Source organism: Cryptomeria japonica, unplaced genomic scaffold, assembly GCF_030272615.1.
Source record: "Cryptomeria japonica unplaced genomic scaffold, Sugi_1.0 HiC_scaffold_109, whole genome shotgun sequence".
Classification (NCBI taxonomy): Eukaryota; Viridiplantae; Streptophyta; class Pinopsida; order Cupressales; family Cupressaceae; genus Cryptomeria; species Cryptomeria japonica.
In genome coordinates, this window is record NW_026728931.1 from 67501 (window position 1) to 88596 (window position 21096).

The window sequence follows — 21096 nt, forward strand, 5'->3', positions numbered from 1 at the left end:
GGAAGTGGAAGTGGGGTTTCGGGCATTACCCTCGAGCCACCTTTCCGTCCGAGAGTTTAGTGAGGCTTTTTACCGTTGCAGCTCCCCATGTCCGAACTGGGGATTTCTGGGTAGGGGCTTCGGGTGCGCATTACATTTTTGCCCAAGCGTCCAGTGGGGTTTCTGGTGCGCTCCGAAGTGGGGTTATTGGAGCGCATCAAAGGTGCGCAATGCTGGTGCGAACCCGGGAGCGCTCCGATGTGTGCTCCAAGGTGCGGCGTGCACGAAGTCCGAGCCCGGTTTGCCCCGGGTGCGCACCTCGCGTGCACCTTCGCCGGGGTGAGCACCTTGGTGTGCAGACCTTGGTTGGGTTGCGCGCCCTGGTGCGCACCAAGGAGCGCTCTGAAGTGTGCTCCAAGGTGCGGCGTGCACGAAGTCGGAGCCCGGTTTGCCCCGGGTGTGCACCTCGGGTGCGCACCTCGCGTGCACCTTCGCTGCGGTGGGCACCTTGGCTGGGTTGCGCGCCTTGGTGGGCACCATGCAGTGCACGAAGTCGGAGCCCGGATTGCCCCGGGCGCGCACCTCCGCCAGGGTGGGCACCTTGGTGCGCACAACTTGCCTGGGCTGCGCACCAGGAAGGGCTCAAGATGGCACCCGCGTTCCGTTTTTTTCACTATCTTTCAGAACGGAAATTTTAAAATCTCGTTTTTTTTTGCCTTTTCTGGAAATTAGTGAAGGCAGCGCATCAAAGGTGCGCAACGCTGGTGCGAACCTGGGAGCGCTCCGATGTGTGCTCCAAGGTGCGGCGTGCACGAAGTCGGACCCCGGTTTGCCCCGGGTGCGCACCTCGCGTGCACCTTGGTGCGCACACCTTGGCTGGGTTGCGCGCCCTGGTGGGCACCATGGTGCGCACCAAGGAGCGCTCCGAAGTGTGCTCCAAGGTGCGGCGTGCACGAAGTCGGAGCCCGGTTTGCCCCGGGTGCGCACCTCGCGTGCACCTTCGCCGCGGTGGGCACCATGGCGTGCACGAAGTCGGAGCCCGGTTTGCCCCGGGTGCGCACCTCGCGTGCACCTTCGCCGGGGTGGGCACCTTGGTGTGCAGACCTTGGCTGGGTTGCGCGCCCTGGTGGGCACCATGGTGCGCACCAAGGAGCGCTCCGAAGTGTGCTCCAAGGTGCGGCCTGCACGAAGTCGGAGCCCGGTTTGCCCCGGGTGTGCACCTCGGGTGGGCACCTTGGTGCGCATGCCTTGCCTGGGCTGCGCACCAGGGCGGGCTCAAGATGGCACCCGCGTTCCTTTTTTTTCACTATCTTTCAAAACGGAAATTTTAAAATCTCATTTTTTTTTGCCTTTTTCTGGAAATTAGTGAAGGCAGCGCATCAAAGGTGCGCACCTCGCTGCCCACCACGGTGCGCAACGCCGGTGGGCACCCGGGAGTGCTTCGAAGTGTGCTCCAAGGTGCTGCGTGCACGTTGTCGGAGCCCGGTTTGCCCCGGGTGCGCACCTCGCGTGCACCTTCGTCGGGGTGGGCACCTTGGCTGGGTTTGCCCCGGCTGCGCTCCGAAGCGGGGTTATTGGAGCGCCGCCTCTTTTTTTGTCGGAGCGTTTGGTGGGGTTTCTCGCATTGGCTCTTCCGAGGCCCGGTTGCCACCCTGGCGCGCACGAAGTCGGAAGTAGGGTTAATTGCCCGGGTGCGCACCTTTGCCAGGGTGGGCACCTTACCTGGGCTGCGCACCAGGGCGGGCTCAAGATGGCACGCGCGTTCCGTTTTTTTCACTATCTTTCAAAACGGAAATTTTAAAATCTCCTTTTTTTTTTGCCTTTTCTGGAAATTAGTGAAGGCAGCGCATCAAAGGTGCGCACCTCGCTGCCCACCTTGGTGTGCTCTGAGGTGCGCACCCGGGAGCGCTACGAAGTGTGCTCCAAGGTGCGGCGTGCACGTTGTCGGAGCCCGGTTTGCCCCGGGTGCGCACCTCGCCTGCACCTTGGCCGGGGTGGGCACCTTGGCTGGGTTTGCCCAGGGTGCGCTCCGAAGCGGGGTTACTGGAGCGCCCCCTCTTTTTTTGTCAGAGCGTTTGGTGGGGTTTCTCGCATTGGCTCTTCCCAGGCCCGGTTGTTGGGTGCGCTCCCACCCTGGCGCGCGCGAAGTTGGAAGTTGGGTTAATTGCCCGGGCGCGCACCTTCGCCAGGGTGGGCACCTTGGTGCGCACACCTTGGCTGGGCTGCGCACCAGGGCGGGCTCAAGATGGCACCAGCATTCCCTTTTTCTCACTATCTTTCAAAACGGAAATTTTAAAATCTCGTTTTTTTTTTGCCTTTTATGGAAATTAGTGAAGGCATCGCATCAAAGGTGCGCACCTCGCTGCCCACCTTGGTGTGCTCCGAGGTGCCCACCACGGTGCGCAACGCCGGTGCGAACCCGGGAGCGCCCCGATGTGTGCTCCAAGGTGCGGCGTGCACGAAGTCGGACCCCGGTTTGCCCCGGGTGCGCACCTCGCGTGCACCTTGGTGCGCACACCTTGGCTGGGTTGCGCGGCCTGGTGGGCACCATGGTGCGCACCAAGGAGCGCTCCGAAGTGTGCTCCAAGGTGCGGCGTGCACGAAGTCGGAGCCCGGTTTGCCCCGGGTACGCACCTCGCGTGCACCTTCGCCGGGGTGGGCACCTCGGCTGGGTTGCGCGCCCTGGTGCGCACCAAGGAGCGCTCCGAAGTGTGCTCCAAGGTGCGGCGTGCACGAAGTCGGAGCCCGGTTTGCCCCGGGTGCGCACCTTCGCCGCGGTGCGCACCATGGCGTGCACGAAGTCGGAGCCCGGTTTGCCCCGGGTGCGCACCTCGCGTGCACCTTCGGCGGGGTTGCGCGCCCTGGTGGGCACCATGGTGCGCACCAAGGAGCGCTCCGAAGTGTGCTCCAAGGTGCGGCGTGCACGAAGTCGGAGCCCGGTTTGCCCCGGGTGCGCACCTCGCGTGCACCTTCGGCGGGGTTGCGCGCCCTGGTGGGCACCATGGTGCGCACCAAGGAGCGCTCCGAAGTGTGCTCCAAGGTGCGGCGTGCACGAAGTCGGAGCCCGGTTTGCCCCGGGTGCGCACCTCGCGTGCACCTTCGCCGCGGTGGGCACCATGGCGTGCACGAAGTCGGAGCCCGGTTTGCCCCGGGTGCGCACCTCGCGTGCACCTTCGCCGGGGTGGGCACCTCGGCTGGGTTGCGCGCCCTGGTGCGCACCAAGGAGCGCTCCGAAGTGTGCTCCAAGGTGCGGCATGCACGAAGTCGGAGCCCGGTTTGCCCCGGGTGCGCACCTCGCGTGCACCTTCGCCAGGGTGGGCACCTCGGTGCGCACACCTTCTCAATGTTTTCTTGCCTTTTCTGGAAATTGGTGAAGGCAGCGCATCAAAGGTGCGCACCTCGGTGTGCTCCGAGGTGCAAACCCGAGAGCGCTCCGAGGTGCCCACGAAGTCGAAAGTCGGGTTAATTGCATTGTTTTCCCCGGGTGCGCTCCGAGGTGCGCAACATCGGCGCGCACCAAGGAGGGCTCCGAAGTGTGCTCCAAGGTGCGCACGATGGCGTGCACCTCTGGTGCGCACGATTCGGAGCTCGGTTTGACCGGGGTGCGCACACCTTGGCTGGGTTGCGCACCTTTTGTGCGCTCCAAGGTGCGCACGAAGTCGGAGCTCGGTTTGCCCCGGGTGCGCACCTTCGCCAGGGTGCGCACCTTGATGCGCACGCCTTGGCTGGGCTGCGCACCTTGGTGGGCGCCATGGTGCGCACCTTTCGTGCGCTCCAAGGTGCGCACGAAGTCGGAGCTCGGTTTGCCCCGGGTGCGCACCTTGGTGGGCGCCATGGTGCACTCCGAGGTGCCCAAGATTGGTGCGCACCAAGGAGCGCTCCGAAGTGCGCTCCAAGGTGCGCGCGAAGTCGAAAGTTGGGTTAATTGTCCGGTTTGCCTCGGGTGCGCACCTTGCGTGCACCTTCGCCAGGGTGGGCGCCTTGGTGCGCACACCTTGGCTGGGCTGCGCACACCTTGGCACCCGCGTTTCCTTCATTTTAAATTTTTTTTTTTTACAATCTCTCAAGTGGGAAATTCTATAATCTCAACTTTTTTTGCCTTTTCAGGAAACTTTTGAATGGAGCGCATCATTGGTGCGCTCCGAAGTGTGCTCCAAAGCTCTCTCCAGCTGCGTGCACCTGCCCCGGCCGCGCACCCGGCCCCGCCCAGCTTCGCTCACCTGTCCCGGGCGTCTGGTGCGGAACCTTAGAGTAAGAAACATCACCGTGCACCTTGGCCAACGTGCGCGACTCGACCGAGCGCGCACTGGCCGAGGTGCACACCGATTTCACCTGGGTGCGCGCGCAGCACCTCGGGCGCACCGGGGTGCGCGCACAACGCCCGGGTTGCACCGTGGCCTGTGTGCTCGGGGCGCCTCGGGTGCGCGCTCGGTGTCGCCCCCGCGCGCGCGGTAGTGCGGGCAGCGCACCCCGGCCCGGCCCGGCCCCGACGAGAACGCAAACGGGCAAAAGGTTTATTCAAATAGCATTGCGACGCCCGGCGAAAAACTAAAAAAGGGTGCAACACCGGGACTTCCCGGGAGGTCACCCATCCCAGTACTACTCCGGCCCAAGCGCGCTTAACTGCGGAGTTCTGATGGGATCCGGTGCACTAACGCTGGTATGATCGCACCCGTTATGAGCTTGTCGCAGTGTGTACTTAGCAAACCGCGACCCACGTGCGAATCCACCCCGGCCACCCACCCCCGTCGAGGTGCACACCCTCCCTCGCGAAGTGCGCCCCGTTCGCCAAGTGTGAGCCCTGCCCGGGTGCGCGCACCTTGCTAGGGCGTCGGGTGTGCACCCGGCCCGGCCTACGTGCGTGCACCTGGAGGGGGCGTCGTGTGCGTGCAGTGTCCCGTCTGCAACGCGGTGCCCACACACCACCTCGGGCGCAACGACCTGCGCTCACATGTGGGCCGAGTGCACCTTGGTGCATGTTCGGGGCGCCTCGGGTGCACGCTCGATCTTGCCCCGGTGCACCAAGGCGCTCGGTTTGCCCCGGGTGCGCACTTGGTGCAAGGTGGGCACCCAAAATAGGGATCAAGCACCAAAACACAAGTTTCGGGATGCAAAATGGGACCCAAGGACCACAAATGCGTTCCAAGACCCATGATGGGTCCACGAGAACAAAAATGTGTTCCGAGACTTAATAAACAAATATTGGGTTTTAGGAGAAGAAACATGCTCTGATGCCCAAAACGAGAATCGACCCCGAAAAGGCCACAGGCCAAAAGTGGGATGCGAGACAAAAAAAAATGGGACCCGAGGACCAAAATTGGGTTCCCAGGTCGAAGACAGGGCAACCGGACAAGAAACGACCTCTAAGGCTCGAAATGAGTCCCGACGACTAAAACTTGACAAGAAGCACCCATCAGGCACCCAACTCGACACCCATGGGATGCCGACCCACCCGGGCTTCCACCTAGCACACCTTGGCACCCACCCACCCTCGCACCCAACCTCGCACCCAACTTAGCACCTTTGAACCCACATTGGCACTCACCCTGACCCTGGCACCTTGGAACCCACATTGGCACTCACCTTGACCCTGGCACCCACCTTTGCACTCACCTTGGGACCCACCCTGGCTCCCACCTCGGCACCCACCCAGACACCCACCTTGGTTCCTTGGCACCCACCTTGGATCCTTGGCACCCACCCCGACACCCACCTTGGCACGCAACTTGGCTACTTGCCACCCACCTTGGCTCCTTGACGCCCACCCCGACAACCACCCCGTGACCTACCCTGGCTAGGGTTGGTGCACACCCACCCTGGTGCCCACCTTGGCACCCACCCTATGACCCACCTTGGCACGCACCTTAGTACCCACCCCGTTACCCACCCTAGGACCCACCCCGTGACCCACCTTGGCCAGGGTGGGTGCCTTGGTGCGCACAACTTGCCTGGGCTGCACACCAGGGCGGGCTCAAGATGGCACCCGCGTTCCGTTTTTTTCACTATCTTTCAAAACGGAAATTTTAAAATCTCATTTTTTTCTTTTTTTTGCCTTTTCTGGAAATTAGTGAAGGCAGCGCATCAAAGGTGCGCAATGCTGGTGCGAACCCGGGAGCGCTCCGATGTGTGCTCCAAGGTGCGGCGTGCACGAAGTCCGAGCCCGGTTTGCCCCGGGTGCGCACCTCGCGTGCACCTTCGCCGGGGTGAGCACCTTGGCTGGGTTGCGCGCCCTGGTGCGTACCAAGGAGCGCTCTGAAGTGTGCTCCAAGGTGCGGCGTGCACGAAGTCGGAGCCCGGTTTGCCCCGGGTGTGCACCTCGGGTGCGCACCTCGCGTGCACCTTCGCTGCGGTGGGCACCTTGGCTGGGTTGCGCGCCTTGGTGGGCACCATGCAGTGCACGAAGTCGGAGCCCGGTTTGCCCCGGGCGCGCACCTCCGCCAGGGTGGGCACCTTGGTGCGCACAACTTGCCTGGGCTGCGCATCAGGAAGGGCTCAAGATGGCACCCGCGTTCCGTTTTTTTCACTATCTTTCAGAACGGAAATTTTAAAATATCGTTTTTTTTTGCCTTTTCTGGAAATTAGTGAAGGCAGCGCATCAAAGGTGCGCAACGCTGGTGCGAACCTGGGAGCGCTCCGATGTGTGCTCCAAGGTGCGGCGTGCACGAAGTCGGAGCCCGGTTTGCCTCGGGTGCGCCCTGGTGGGCACCATGGTGCGCACCAAGGAGCGCTCCGAAGTGTGCTCCAAGGTGCGGCCTGCACGAAGTCGGAGCCCGGTTTGCCCCGGGTGTGCACCTCGGGTGGGCACCTTGGTGCGCATGCCTTGCCTGGGCTGCGCACCAGGGCGGGCTCAAGATGGCACCCGCGTTCCTTTTTTTTCACTATCTTTCAAAACGGAAATTTTAAAATCTCATTTTTTTTTGCCTTTTTCTGGAAATTAGTGAAGGCAGCGCATCAAAGGTGCGCACCTCGCTGCCCACCACGGTGCGCAACGCCGGTGGGCACCCGGGAGTGCTTCGAAGTGTGCTCCAAGGTGCTGCGTGCACGTTGTCGGAGCCCGGTTTGCCCCGGGTGCGCACCTCGCGTGCACCTTCGTCGGGGTGGGCACCTTGGCTTGGTTTGCCCCGGCTGCGCTCCGAAGCGGGGTTATTGGAGCGCCGCCTCTTTTTTTGTCGGAGCGTTTGGTGGGGTTTCTCGCATTGGCTCTTCCGAGGCCCGGTTGCCACCCTGGCGCGCACGAAGTCGGAAGTAGGGTTAATTGCCCGGGTGCGCACCTTTGCCAGGGTGGCACCTTACCTGGGCTGCGCACCAGGGCGGGCTCAAGATGGCACGCGCGTTCCGTTTTTTTCACTATCTTTCAAAACGGAAATTTTAAAATCTCCTTTTTTTTTTGCCTTTTCTGGAAATTAGTGAAGGCAGCGCATCAAAGGTGCGCACCTCGCTGCCCACCTTGGTGTGCTCTGAGGTGCGCACCCGGGAGCGCTACGAAGTGTGCTCCAAGGTGCGGCGTGCACGTTGTCGGAGCCCGGTTTGCCCCGGGTGCGCACCTCGCCTGCACCTTGGCCGGGGTGGGCACCTTGGCTGGGTTTGCCCAGGGTGCGCTCCGAAGCGGGGTTACTGGAGCGCCCCCTCTTTTTTTGTCAGAGAGTTTGGTGGGGTTTCTCGCATTGGCTCTTCCCAGGCCCGGTTGTTGGGTGCGCTCCCACCCTGGCGCGCGCGAAGTTGGAAGTTGGGTTAATTGCCCGGGCGCGCACCTTCGCCAGGGTGGGCACCTTGGTGCGCAAACCTTGGCTGGGCTGCGCACCAGGGCGGGCTCAAGATGGCACCAGCATTCCCTTTTTCTCACTATCTTTCAAAACGGAAATTTTAAAATCTCGTTTTTTTTTTGCCTTTTATGGAAATTAGTGAAGGCATCGCATCAAAGGTGCGCACCTCGCTGCCCACCTTGGTGTGCTCCGAGGTGCCCACCACGGTGCGCAACGCCGGTGCGAACCCGGGAGCGCCCCGATGTGTGCTCCAAGGTGCGGCGTGCACGAAGTCGGACCCCGGTTTGCCCCGGGTGCGCACCTCGCGTGCACCTTGGTGCGCACACCTTGGCTGGGTTGCGCGGCCTGGTGGGCACCATGGTGCGCACCAAGGAGCGCTCCGAAGTGTGCTCCAAGGTGCGGCGTGCACGAAGTCGGAGCCCGGTTTGCCCCGGGTGCGCACCTTCGCCGCGGTGGGCACCATGGCGTGCACGAAGTCGGAGCCCGGTTTGCCCCGGGTGCGCACCTCGCGTGCACCTTCGCCGGGGTGGGCACCTCGGCTGGGTTGCGCGCCCTGGTGCGCACCAAGGAGCGCTCTGAAGTGTGCTCCAAGGTGCGGCGTGCACGAAGTCGGAGCCCGGTTTGCCCCGGGTGTGCACCTCGCGTGCGCACCTCGCGTGCACCTTCGCTGCGGTGGGCACCTTGGCTGGGTTGCGCGCCTTGGTGGGCACCATGCAGTGCACGAAGTCGGAGCCCGGATTGCCCCGGGCGCGCACCTCCGCCAGGGTGGGCACCTTGGTGCGCACAACTTGCCTGGGGTGCGCACCAGGAAGGGCTCAAGATGGCACCCGCGTTCCGTTTTTTTCACTATCTTTCAGAACGGAAATTTTAAAATCTCGTTTTTTTTTGCCTTTTCTGGAAATTAGTGAAGGCAGCGCATCAAAGGTGCGCAACGCTGGTGCGAACCTGGGAGCGCTCCGATGTGTGCTCCAAGGTGCGGCGTGCACGAAGTCGGACCCCGGTTTGCCCCGGGTGCGCACCTCGCGTGCACCTTGGTGCGCACACCTTGGCTGGGTTGCGCGCCCTGGTGGGCACCATGGTGCGCACCAAGGAGCGCTCCGAAGTGTGCTCCAAGGTGCGGCGTGCACGAAGTCGGAGCCCGGTTTGCCCCGGGTGCGCACCTCGCGTGCACCTTCGCCGCGGTGGGCACCATGGCGTGCACGAAGTCGGAGCCCGGTTTGCCCCGGGTGCGCACCTCGCGTGCACCTTCGCCGGGGTGGGCACCTTGGTGTGCAGACCTTGGCTGGGTTGCGCGCCCTGGTGGGCACCATGGTGCGCACCAAGGAGCGCTCCGAAGTGTGCTCCAAGGTGCGGCCTGCACGAAGTCGGAGCCCGGTTTGCCCCGGGTGTGCACCTCGGGTGGGCACCTTGGTGCGCATGCCTTGCCTGGGCTGCGCACCAGGGCGGGCTCAAGATGGCACCCGCGTTCCTTTTTTTTCACTATCTTTCAAAACGGAAATTTTAAAATCTCATTTTTTTTTGCCTTTTTCTGGAAATTAGTGAAGGCAGCGCATCAAAGGTGCGCACCTCGCTGCCCACCACGGTGCGCAACGCCGGTGGGCACCCGGGAGTGCTTCGAAGTGTGCTCCAAGGTGCTGCGTGCACGTTGTCGGAGCCCGGTTTGCCCCGGGTGCGCACCTCGCGTGCACCTTCGTCGGGGTGGGCACCTTGGCTGGGTTTGCCCCGGCTGCGCTCCGAAGCGGGGTTATTGGAGCGCCGCCTCTTTTTTTGTCGGAGCGTTTGGTGGGGTTTCTCGCATTGGCTCTTCCGAGGCCCGGTTGCCACCCTGGCGCGCACGAAGTCGGAAGTAGGGTTAATTGCCCGGGTGCGCACCTTTGCCAGGGTGGGCACCTTACCTGGGCTGCGCACCAGGGCGGGCTCAAGATGGCACGCGCGTTCCGTTTTTTTCACTATCTTTCAAAACGGAAATTTTAAAATCTCCTTTTTTTTTTGCCTTTTCTGGAAATTAGTGAAGGCAGCGCATCAAAGGTGCGCACCTCGCTGCCCACCTTGGTGTGCTCTGAGGTGCGCACCCGGGAGCGCTACGAAGTGTGCTCCAAGGTGCGGCGTGCACGTTGTCGGAGCCCGGTTTGCCCCGGGTGCGCACCTCGCCTGCACCTTGGCCGGGGTGGGCACCTTGGCTGGGTTTGCCCAGGGTGCGCTCCGAAGCGGGGTTACTGGAGCGCCCCCTCTTTTTTTGTCAGAGCGTTTGGTGGGGTTTCTCGCATTGGCTCTTCCCAGGCCCGGTTGTTGGGTGCGCTCCCACCCTGGCGCGCGCGAAGTTGGAAGTTGGGTTAATTGCCCGGGCGCGCACCTTCGCCAGGGTGGGCACCTTGGTGCGCACACCTTGGCTGGGCTGCGCACCAAGGCGGGCTCAAGATGGCACCAGCATTCCCTTTTTCTCACTATCTTTCAAAACGGAAATTTTAAAATCTCGTTTTTTTTTTGCCTTTTATGGAAATTAGTGAAGGCATCGCATCAAAGGTGCGCACCTCGCTGCCCACCTTGGTGTGCTCCGAGGTGCCCACCACGGTGCGCAACGCCGGTGCGAACCCGGGAGCGCCCCGATGTGTGCTCCAAGGTGCGGCGTGCACGAAGTCGGACCCCGGTTTGCCCCGGGTGCGCACCTCGCGTGCACCTTGGTGCGCACACCTTGGCTGGGTTGCGCGGCCTGGTGGGCACCATGGTGCGCACCAAGGAGCGCTCCGAAGTGTGCTCCAAGGTGCGGCGTGCACGAAGTCGGAGCCCGGTTTGCCCCGGGTACGCACCTCGCGTGCACCTTCGCCGGGGTGGGCACCTCGGCTGGGTTGCGCGCCCTGGTGCGCACCAAGGAGCGCTCCGAAGTGTGCTCCAAGGTGCGGCGTGCACGAAGTCGGAGCCCGGTTTGCCCCGGGTGCGCACCTTCGCCGCGGTGCGCACCATGGCGTGCACGAAGTCGGAGCCCGGTTTGCCCCGGGTGCGCACCTCGCGTGCACCTTCGGCGGGGTTGCGCGCCCTGGTGGGCACCATGGTGCGCACCAAGGAGCGCTCCGAAGTGTGCTCCAAGGTGCGGCGTGCACGAAGTCGGAGCCCGGTTTGCCCCGGGTGCGCACCTCGCGTGCACCTTCGGCGGGGTTGCGCGCCCTGGTGGGCACCATGGTGCGCACCAAGGAGCGCTCCGAAGTGTGCTCCAAGGTGCGGCGTGCACGAAGTCGGAGCCCGGTTTGCCCCGGGTGCGCACCTCGCGTGCACCTTCGCCGCGGTGGGCACCATGGCGTGCACGAAGTCGGAGCCCGGTTTGCCCCGGGTGCGCACCTCGCGTGCACCTTCGCCGGGGTGGGCACCTCGGCTGGGTTGCGCGCCCTGGTGCGCACCAAGGAGCGCTCCGAAGTGTGCTCCAAGGTGCGGCGTGCACGAAGTCGGAGCCCGGTTTGCCCCGGGTGCGCACCTCGCGTGCACCTTCGCCAGGGTGGGCACCTCGGTGCGCACACCTTCTCAATGTTTTCTTGCCTTTTCTGGAAATTGGTGAAGGCAGCGCATCAAAGGTGCGCACCTCGGTGTGCTCCGAGGTGCGAACCCGAGAGCGCTCCGAGGTGCCCACGAAGTCGAAAGTCGGGTTAATTGCATTGTTTTCCCCGGGTGCGCTCCGAGGTGCGCAACATCGGCGCGCACCAAGGAGGGCTCCGAAGTGTGCTCCAAGGTGCGCACGATGGCGTGCACCTCTGGTGCGCACGATTCGGAGCTCGGTTTGACCGGGGTGCGCACACCTTGGCTGGGTTGCGCACCTTTTGTGCGCTCCAAGGTGCGCACGAAGTCGGAGCTCGGTTTGCCCCGGGTGCGCACCTTCGCCAGGGTGCGCACCTTGATGCGCACGCCTTGGCTGGGCTGCGCACCTTGGTGGGCGCCATGGTGCGCACCTTTCGTGCGCTCCAAGGTGCGCACGAAGTCGGAGCTCGGTTTGCCCCGGGTGCGCACCTTGGTGGGCGCCATGGTGCACTCCGAGGTGCCCAAGATTGGTGCGCACCAAGGAGCGCTCCGAAGTGCGCTCCAAGGTGCGCGCGAAGTCGAAAGTTGGGTTAATTGTCCGGTTTGCCTCGGGTGCGCACCTTGCGTGCACCTTCGCCAGGGTGGGCGCCTTGGTGCGCACACCTTGGCTGGGCTGCGCACACCTTGGCACCCGCGTTTCCTTCATTTTAAATTTTTTTTTTTTACAATCTCTCAAGTGGGAAATTCTATAATCTCAACTTTTTTTGCCTTTTCAGGAAACTTTTGAATGGAGCGCATCATTGGTGCGCTCCGAAGTGTGCTCCAAAGCTCTCTCCAGCTGCGTGCACCTGCCCCGGCCGCGCACCCGGCCCCGCCCAGCTTCGCTCACCTGTCCCGGGCGTCTGGTGCGGAACCTTAGAGTAAGAAACATCACCGTGCACCTTGGCCAACGTGCGCGACTCGACCGAGCGCGCACTGGCCGAGGTGCACACCGATTTCACCTGGGTGCGCGCGCAGCACCTCGGGCGCACCGGGGTGCGCGCACAACGCCCGGGTTGCACCGTGGCCTGTGTGCTCGGGGCGCCTCGGGTGCGCGCTCGGTGTCGCCCCCGCGCGCGCGGTAGTGCGGGCAGCGCACCCCGGCCCGGCCCGGCCCCGACGAGAACGCAAACGGGCAAAAGGTTTATTCAAATAGCATTGCGACGCCCGGCGAAAAACTAAAAAAGGGTGCAACACCGGGACTTCCCGGGAGGTCACCCATCCCAGTACTACTCCGGCCCAAGCGCGCTTAACTGCGGAGTTCTGATGGGATCCGGTGCACTAACGCTGGTATGATCGCACCCGTTATGAGCTTGTCGCAGTGTGTACTTAGCAAACCGCGACCCACGTGCGAATCCACCCCGGCCACCCACCCCCGTCGAGGTGCACACCCTCCCTCGCGAAGTGCGCCCCGTTCGCCAAGTGTGAGCCCTGCCCGGGTGCGCGCACCTTGCTAGGGCGTCGGGTGTGCACCCGGCCCGGCCTACGTGCGTGCACCTGGAGGGGGCGTCGTGTGCGTGCAGTGTCCCGTCTGCAACGCGGTGCCCACACACCACCTCGGGCGCAACGACCTGCGCTCACATGTGGGCCGAGTGCACCTTGGTGCATGTTCGGGGCGCCTCGGGTGCACGCTCGATCTTGCCCCGGTGCACCAAGGCGCTCGGTTTGCCCCGGGTGCGCACTTGGTGCAAGGTGGGCACCCAAAATAGGGATCAAGCACCAAAACACAAGTTTCGGGATGCAAAATGGGACCCAAGGACCACAAATGCGTTCCAAGACCCATGATGGGTCCACGAGAACAAAAATGTGTTCCGAGACTTAATAAACAAATATTGGGTTTTAGGAGAAGAAACATGCTCTGATGCCCAAAACGAGAATCGACCCCGAAAAGGCCACAGGCCAAAAGTGGGATGCGAGACAAAAAAAAATGGGACCCGAGGACCAAAATTGGGTTCCCAGGTCGAAGACAGGGCAACCGGACAAGAAACGACCTCTAAGGCTCGAAATGAGTCCCGACGACTAAAACTTGACAAGAAGCACCCATCAGGCACCCAACTCGACACCCATGGGATGCCGACCCACCCGGGCTTCCACCTAGCACACCTTGGCACCCACCCACCCTCGCACCCAACCTCGCACCCAACTTAGCACCTTTGAACCCACATTGGCACTCACCCTGACCCTGGCACCTTGGAACCCACATTGGCACTCACCTTGACCCTGGCACCCACCTTTGCACTCACCTTGGGACCCACCCTGGCTCCCACCTCGGCACCCACCCAGACACCCACCTTGGTTCCTTGGCACCCACCTTGGATCCTTGGCACCCACCCCGACACCCACCTTGGCACGCAACTTGGCTACTTGCCACCCACCTTGGCTCCTTGACGCCCACCCCGACAACCACCCCGTGACCTACCCTGGCTAGGGTTGGTGCACACCCACCCTGGTGCCCACCTTGGCACCCACCCTATGACCCACCTTGGCACGCACCTTAGTACCCACCCCGTTACCCACCCTAGGACCCACCCCGTGACCCACCTTGGCCAGGGTGGGTGCCTTGGTGCGCACAACTTGCCTGGGCTGCACACCAGGGCGGGCTCAAGATGGCACCCGCGTTCCGTTTTTTTCACTATCTTTCAAAACGGAAATTTTAAAATCTCATTTTTTTCTTTTTTTTGCCTTTTCTGGAAATTAGTGAAGGCAGCGCATCAAAGGTGCGCAATGCTGGTGCGAACCCGGGAGCGCTCCGATGTGTGCTCCAAGGTGCGGCGTGCACGAAGTCCGAGCCCGGTTTGCCCCGGGTGCGCACCTCGCGTGCACCTTCGCCGGGGTGAGCACCTTGGCTGGGTTGCGCGCCCTGGTGCGTACCAAGGAGCGCTCTGAAGTGTGCTCCAAGGTGCGGCGTGCACGAAGTCGGAGCCCGGTTTGCCCCGGGTGTGCACCTCGGGTGCGCACCTCGCGTGCACCTTCGCTGCGGTGGGCACCTTGGCTGGGTTGCGCGCCTTGGTGGGCACCATGCAGTGCACGAAGTCGGAGCCCGGTTTGCCCCGGGCGCGCACCTCCGCCAGGGTGGGCACCTTGGTGCGCACAACTTGCCTGGGCTGCGCATCAGGAAGGGCTCAAGATGGCACCCGCGTTCCGTTTTTTTCACTATCTTTCAGAACGGAAATTTTAAAATATCGTTTTTTTTTGCCTTTTCTGGAAATTAGTGAAGGCAGCGCATCAAAGGTGCGCAACGCTGGTGCGAACCTGGGAGCGCTCCGATGTGTGCTCCAAGGTGCGGCGTGCACGAAGTCGGAGCCCGGTTTGCCTCGGGTGCGCCCTGGTGGGCACCATGGTGCGCACCAAGGAGCGCTCCGAAGTGTGCTCCAAGGTGCGGCCTGCACGAAGTCGGAGCCCGGTTTGCCCCGGGTGTGCACCTCGGGTGGGCACCTTGGTGCGCATGCCTTGCCTGGGCTGCGCACCAGGGCGGGCTCAAGATGGCACCCGCGTTCCTTTTTTTTCACTATCTTTCAAAACGGAAATTTTAAAATCTCATTTTTTTTTGCCTTTTTCTGGAAATTAGTGAAGGCAGCGCATCAAAGGTGCGCACCTCGCTGCCCACCACGGTGCGCAACGCCGGTGGGCACCCGGGAGTGCTTCGAAGTGTGCTCCAAGGTGCTGCGTGCACGTTGTCGGAGCCCGGTTTGCCCCGGGTGCGCACCTCGCGTGCACCTTCGTCGGGGTGGGCACCTTGGCTTGGTTTGCCCCGGCTGCGCTCCGAAGCGGGGTTATTGGAGCGCCGCCTCTTTTTTTGTCGGAGCGTTTGGTGGGGTTTCTCGCATTGGCTCTTCCGAGGCCCGGTTGCCACCCTGGCGCGCACGAAGTCGGAAGTAGGGTTAATTGCCCGGGTGCGCACCTTTGCCAGGGTGGCACCTTACCTGGGCTGCGCACCAGGGCGGGCTCAAGATGGCACGCGCGTTCCGTTTTTTTCACTATCTTTCAAAACGGAAATTTTAAAATCTCCTTTTTTTTTTGCCTTTTCTGGAAATTAGTGAAGGCAGCGCATCAAAGGTGCGCACCTCGCTGCCCACCTTGGTGTGCTCTGAGGTGCGCACCCGGGAGCGCTACGAAGTGTGCTCCAAGGTGCGGCGTGCACGTTGTCGGAGCCCGGTTTGCCCCGGGTGCGCACCTCGCCTGCACCTTGGCCGGGGTGGGCACCTTGGCTGGGTTTGCCCAGGGTGCGCTCCGAAGCGGGGTTACTGGAGCGCCCCCTCTTTTTTTGTCAGAGAGTTTGGTGGGGTTTCTCGCATTGGCTCTTCCCAGGCCCGGTTGTTGGGTGCGCTCCCACCCTGGCGCGCGCGAAGTTGGAAGTTGGGTTAATTGCCCGGGCGCGCACCTTCGCCAGGGTGGGCACCTTGGTGCGCAAACCTTGGCTGGGCTGCGCACCAGGGCGGGCTCAAGATGGCACCAGCATTCCCTTTTTCTCACTATCTTTCAAAACGGAAATTTTAAAATCTCGTTTTTTTTTTGCCTTTTATGGAAATTAGTGAAGGCATCGCATCAAAGGTGCGCACCTCGCTGCCCACCTTGGTGTGCTCCGAGGTGCCCACCACGGTGCGCAACGCCGGTGCGAACCCGGGAGCGCCCCGATGTGTGCTCCAAGGTGCGGCGTGCACGAAGTCGGACCCCGGTTTGCCCCGGGTGCGCACCTCGCGTGCACCTTGGTGCGCACACCTTGGCTGGGTTGCGCGGCCTGGTGGGCACCATGGTGCGCACCAAGGAGCGCTCCGAAGTGTGCTCCAAGGTGCGGCGTGCACAAAGTCGGAGCCCGGTTTGCCCCGGGTGCGCACCTTCGCCGCGGTGGGCACCATGGCGTGCACGAAGTCGGAGCCCGGTTTGCCCCGGGTGCGCACCTCGCGTGCACCTTCGCCGGGGTGGGCACCTCGGCTGGGTTGCGCGCCCTGGTGCGCACCAAGGAGCGCTCTGAAGTGTGCTCCAAGGTGCGGCGTGCACGAAGTCGGAGCCCGGTTTGCCCCGGGTGTGCACCTCGCGTGCACCTTCGCTGCGGTGGGCACCTTGGCTGGGTTGCGCGCCTTGGTGGGCACCATGCAGTGCACGAAGTCGGAGCCCGGTTTGCCCCGGGCGCGCACCTCCGCCAGGGTGGGCACCTTGGTGCGCACAACTTGCCTGGGCTGCGCACCAGGAAGGGCTCAAGATGGCACCCGCGTTCCGTTTTTTTCACTATCTTTCAGAACGGAAATTTTAAAATATCGTTTTTTTTTGCCTTTTCTGGAAATTAGTGAAGGCAGCGCATCAAAGGTGCGCAACGCTGGTGCGAACCTGGGAGCGCTCCGATGTGTGCTCCAAGGTGCGGCGTGCACGAAGTCGGACCCCGGTTTGCCCCGGGTGCGCACCTCGCGTGCACCTTGGTGCGCACACCTTGGCTGGGTTGCGCGCCCTGGTGGGCACCATGGTGCGCACCAAGGAGCGCTCCGAAGTGTGCTCCAAGGTGCGGCGTGCACGAAGTCGGAGCCCGGTTTGCCCCGGGTGCGCACCTCGCGTGCACCTTCGCCGCGGTGGGCACCATGGCGTGCACGAAGTCGGAGCCCGGTTTGCCCCGGGTGCGCACCTCGCGTGCACCTTCGCCGGGGTGGGCACCTTAGTGTGCAGACCTTGGCTGGGTTGCGCGCCCTGGTGGGCACCATGGTGCGCACCAAGGAGCGCTCCGAAGTGTGCTCCAAGGTGCGGCCTGCACGAAGTCGGAGCCCGGTTTGCCCCGGGTGTGCACCTCGGGTGGGCACCTTGGTGCGCATGCCTTGCCTGGGCTGCGCACCAGGGCGGGCTCAAGATGGCACCCGCGTTCCTTTTTTTTCACTATCTTTCAAAACGGAAATTTTAAAATCTCATTTTTTTTTGCCTTTTTCTGGAAATTAGTGAAGGCAGCGCATCAAAGGTGCGCACCTCGCTGCCCACCACGGTGCGCAACGCCGGTGGGCACCCGGGAGTGCTTCGAAGTGTGCTCCAAGGTGCTGCGTGCACGTTGTCGGAGCCCGGTTTGCCCCGGGTGCGCACCTCGCGTGCACCTTCGTCGGGGTGGGCACCTTGGCTGGGTTTGCCCCGGCTGCGCTCCGAAGCGGGGTTATTGGAGCGCCGCCTCTTTTTTTGTCGGAGCGTTTGGTGGGGTTTCTCGCATTGGCTCTTCCGAGGCCCGGTTGCCACCCTGGCGCGCACGAAGTCGGAAGTAGGGTTAATTGCCCGGGTGCGCACCTTTGCCAGGGTGGGCACCTTACCTGGGCTGCGCACCAGGGCGGGCTCAAGATGGCACGCGCGTTCCGTTTTTTTCACTATCTTTCAAAACGGAAATTTTAAAATCTCCTTTTTTTTTTGCCTTTTCTGGAAATTAGTGAAGGCAGCGCATCAAAGGTGCGCACCTCGCTGCCCACCTTGGTGTGCTCTGAGGTGCGCACCCGGGAGCGCTACGAAGTGTGCTCCAAGGTGCGGCGTGCACGTTGTCGGAGCCCGGTTTGCCCCGGGTGCGCACCTCGCCTGCACCTTGGCCGGGGTGGGCACCTTGGCTGGGTTTGCCCAGGGTGCGCTCCGAAGCGGGGTTACTGGAGCGCCCCCTCTTTTTTTGTCAGAGCGTTTGGTGGGGTTTCTCGCATTGGCTCTTCCCAGGCCCGGTTGTTGGGTGCGCTCCCACCCTGGCGCGCGCGAAGTTGGAAGTTGGGTTAATTGCCCGGGCGCGCACCTTCGCCAGGGTGGGCACCTTGGTGCGCACACCTTGGCTGGGCTGCGCACCAGGGCGGGCTCAAGATGGCACCAGCATTCCCTTTTTCTCACTATCTTTCAAAACGGAAATTTTAAAATCTCGTTTTTTTTTTGCCTTTTATGGAAATTAGTGAAGGCATCGCATCAAAGGTGCGCACCTCGCTGCCCACCTTGGTGTGCTCCGAGGTGCCCACCACGGTGCGCAACGCCGGTGCGAACCCGGGAGCGCCCCGATGTGTGCTCCAAGGTGCGGCGTGCACGAAGTCGGACCCCGGTTTGCCCCGGGTGCGCACCTCGCGTGCACCTTGGTGCGCACACCTTGGCTGGGTTGCGCGGCCTGGTGGGCACCATGGTGCGCACCAAGGAGCGCTCCGAAGTGTGCTCCAAGGTGCGGCGTGCACGAAGTCGGAGCCCGGTTTGCCCCGGGTACGCACCTCGCGTGCACCTTCGCCGGGGTGGGCACCTCGGCTGGGTTGCGCGCCCTGGTGCGCACCAAGGAGCGCTCCGAAGTGTGCTCCAAGGTGCGGCGTGCACGAAGTCGGAGCCCGGTTTGCCCCGGGTGCGCACCTTCGCCGCGGTGCGCACCATGGCGTGCACGAAGTCGGAGCCCGGTTTGCCCCGGGTGCGCACCTCGCGTGCACCTTCGGCGGGGTTGCGCGCCCTGGTGGGCACCATGGTGCGCACCAAGGAGCGCTCCGAAGTGTGCTCCAAGGTGCGGCGTGCACGAAGTCGGAGCCCGGTTTGCCCCGGGTGCGCACCTCGCGTGCACCTTCGGCGGGGTTGCGCGCCCTGGTGGGCACCATGGTGCGCACCAAGGAGCGCTCCGAAGTGTGCTCCAAGGTGCGGCGTGCACGAAGTCGGAGCCCGGTTTGCCCCGGGTGCGCACCTCGCGTGCACCTTCGCCGCGGTGGGCACCATGGCGTGCACGAAGTCGGAGCCCGGTTTGCCCCGGGTGCGCACCTCGCGTGCACCTTCGCCGGGGTGGGCACCTCGGCTGGGTTGCGCGCCCTGGTGCGCACCAAGGAGCGCTCCGAAGTGTGCTCCAAGGTGCGGCGTGCACGAAGTCGGAGCCCGGTTTGCCCCGGGTGCGCACCTCGCGTGCACCTTCGCCAGGGTGGGCACCTCGGTGCGCACACCTTCTCAATGTTTTCTTGCCTTTTCTGGAAATTGGTGAAGGCAGCGCATCAAAGGTGCGCACCTCGGTGTGCTCCGAGGTGCGAACCCGAGAGCGCTCCGAGGTGCCCACGAAGTCGAAAGTCGGGTTAATTGCATTGTTTTCCCCGGGTGCGCTCCGAGGTGCGCAACATCGGCGCGCACCAAGGAGGGCTCCGAAGTGTGCTCCAAGGTGCGCACGATGGCGTGCACCTCTGGTGCGCACGATTCGGAGCTCGGTTTGACCGGGGTGCGCACACCTTGGCTGGGTTGCGCACCTTTTGTGCGCTCCAAGGTGCGCACGAAGTCGGAGCTCGGTTTGCCCCGGGTGCGCACCTTCGCCAGGGTGCGCACCTTGATGCGCACGCCTTGGCTGGGCTGCGCACCTTGGTGGGCGCCATGGTGCGCACCTTTCGTGCGCTCCAAGGTGCGCACGAAGTCGGAGCTTGGTTTGCCCCGGGTGCGCACCTTGGTGGGCGCCATGGTGCACTCCGAGGTGCCCAAGATTGGTGCGCACCAAGGAGCGCTCCGAAGTGCGCTCCAAGGTGCGCGCGAAGTCGAAAGTTGGGTTAATTGTCCGGTTTGCCTCGGGTGCGCACCTTGCGTGCACCTTCGCCAGGGTGGGCGCCTTGGTGCGCACACCTTGGCTGGGCTGCGCACACCTTGGCACCCGCGTTTCCTTCATTTTAAATTTTTTTTTTTTACAATCTCTCAAGTGGGAAATTCTATAATCTCAACTTTTTTTGCCTTTTCAGGAAACTTTTGAATGGAGCGCATCATTGGTGCGCTCCGAAGTGTGCTCCAAAGCTCTCTCCAGCTGCGTGCACCTGCCCCGGCCGCGCACCCGGCCCCGCCCAGCTTCGCTCACCTGTCCCGGGCGTCTGGTGCGGAACCTTAGAGTAAGAAACATCACCGTGCACCTTGGCCAACGTGCGCGACTCGACCGAGCGCGCACTGGCCGAGGTGCACACCGATTTCACCTGGGTGCGCGCGCAGCACCTCGGGCGCACCGGGGTGCGCGCACAACGCCCGGGTTGCACCGTGGCCTGTGTGCTCGGGGCGCCTCGGGTGCGCGCTCGGTGTCGCCCCCCGCGCGCGCGGTAGTGCGGGCAGCGCACCCCGGCCCGGCCCGGCCCCGACGAGAACGCAAACGGGCAAAAGGTTTATTCAAATAGCATTGCGACGCCCGGCGAAAAACTAAAAAAGGGTGCAACACCGGGACTTCCCGGGAGGTCACCCATCCCAGTACTACTCCGGCCCAAGCGCGCTTAACTGCGGAGTTCTGATGGGATCCGGTGCACTAACGCTGGTATGATCGCACCCGTTATGAGCTTGTCGCAGTGTGTACTTAGCAAACCGCGACCCACGTGCGAATCCACCCCGGCCACCCACCCCCGTCGAGGTGCACACCCTCCCTCGCGAAGTGCGCCCCGTTCGCCAAGTGTGAGCCCTGCCCGGGTGCGCGCACCTTGCTAGGGCGTCGGGTGTGCACCCGGCCCGGCCTACGTGCGTGCACCTGGAGGGGGCGTCGTGTGCGTGCAGTGTCCCGTCTGCAACGCGGTGCCCACACACCACCTCGGGCGCAACGACCTGCGCTCACATGTGGGCCGAGTGCACCTTGGTGCATGTTCGGGGCGCCTCGGGTGCACGCTCGATCTTGCCCCGGTGCACCAAGGCGCTCGGTTTGCCCCGGGTGCGCACTTGGTGCAAGGTGGGCACCCAAAATAGGGATCAAGCACCAAAACACAAGTTTCGGGATGCAAAATGGGACCCAAGGACCACAAATGCGTTCCAAGACCCATGATGGGTCCACGAGAACAAAAATGTGTTCCGAGACTTAATAAACAAATATTGGGTTTTAGGAGAAGAAACATGCTCTGATGCCCAAAACGAGAATCGACCCCGA

At 63.0% G+C, this 21096-nt stretch overlaps 3 non-coding genes across 3 annotated transcripts; all 3 read right to left on the reverse strand.

Moving 5' to 3' along the window:
- Nucleotides 1-4534: 4534 nt before the first annotated feature.
- Nucleotides 4535-4653, reverse strand: LOC131865389 (5S ribosomal RNA). The gene has a single exon (XR_009364116.1). It is a non-coding gene; the product is annotated as a 5S ribosomal RNA (ribosomal RNA).
- Nucleotides 4654-12470: 7817 nt separating this feature from the next.
- Nucleotides 12471-12589, reverse strand: LOC131865400 (5S ribosomal RNA). The gene has a single exon (XR_009364127.1). It is a non-coding gene; the product is annotated as a 5S ribosomal RNA (ribosomal RNA).
- Nucleotides 12590-20394: 7805 nt separating this feature from the next.
- Nucleotides 20395-20513, reverse strand: LOC131865411 (5S ribosomal RNA). Its single transcript, XR_009364138.1, has one exon. It is a non-coding gene; the product is annotated as a 5S ribosomal RNA (ribosomal RNA).
- Nucleotides 20514-21096: the final 583 nt, after the last annotated feature.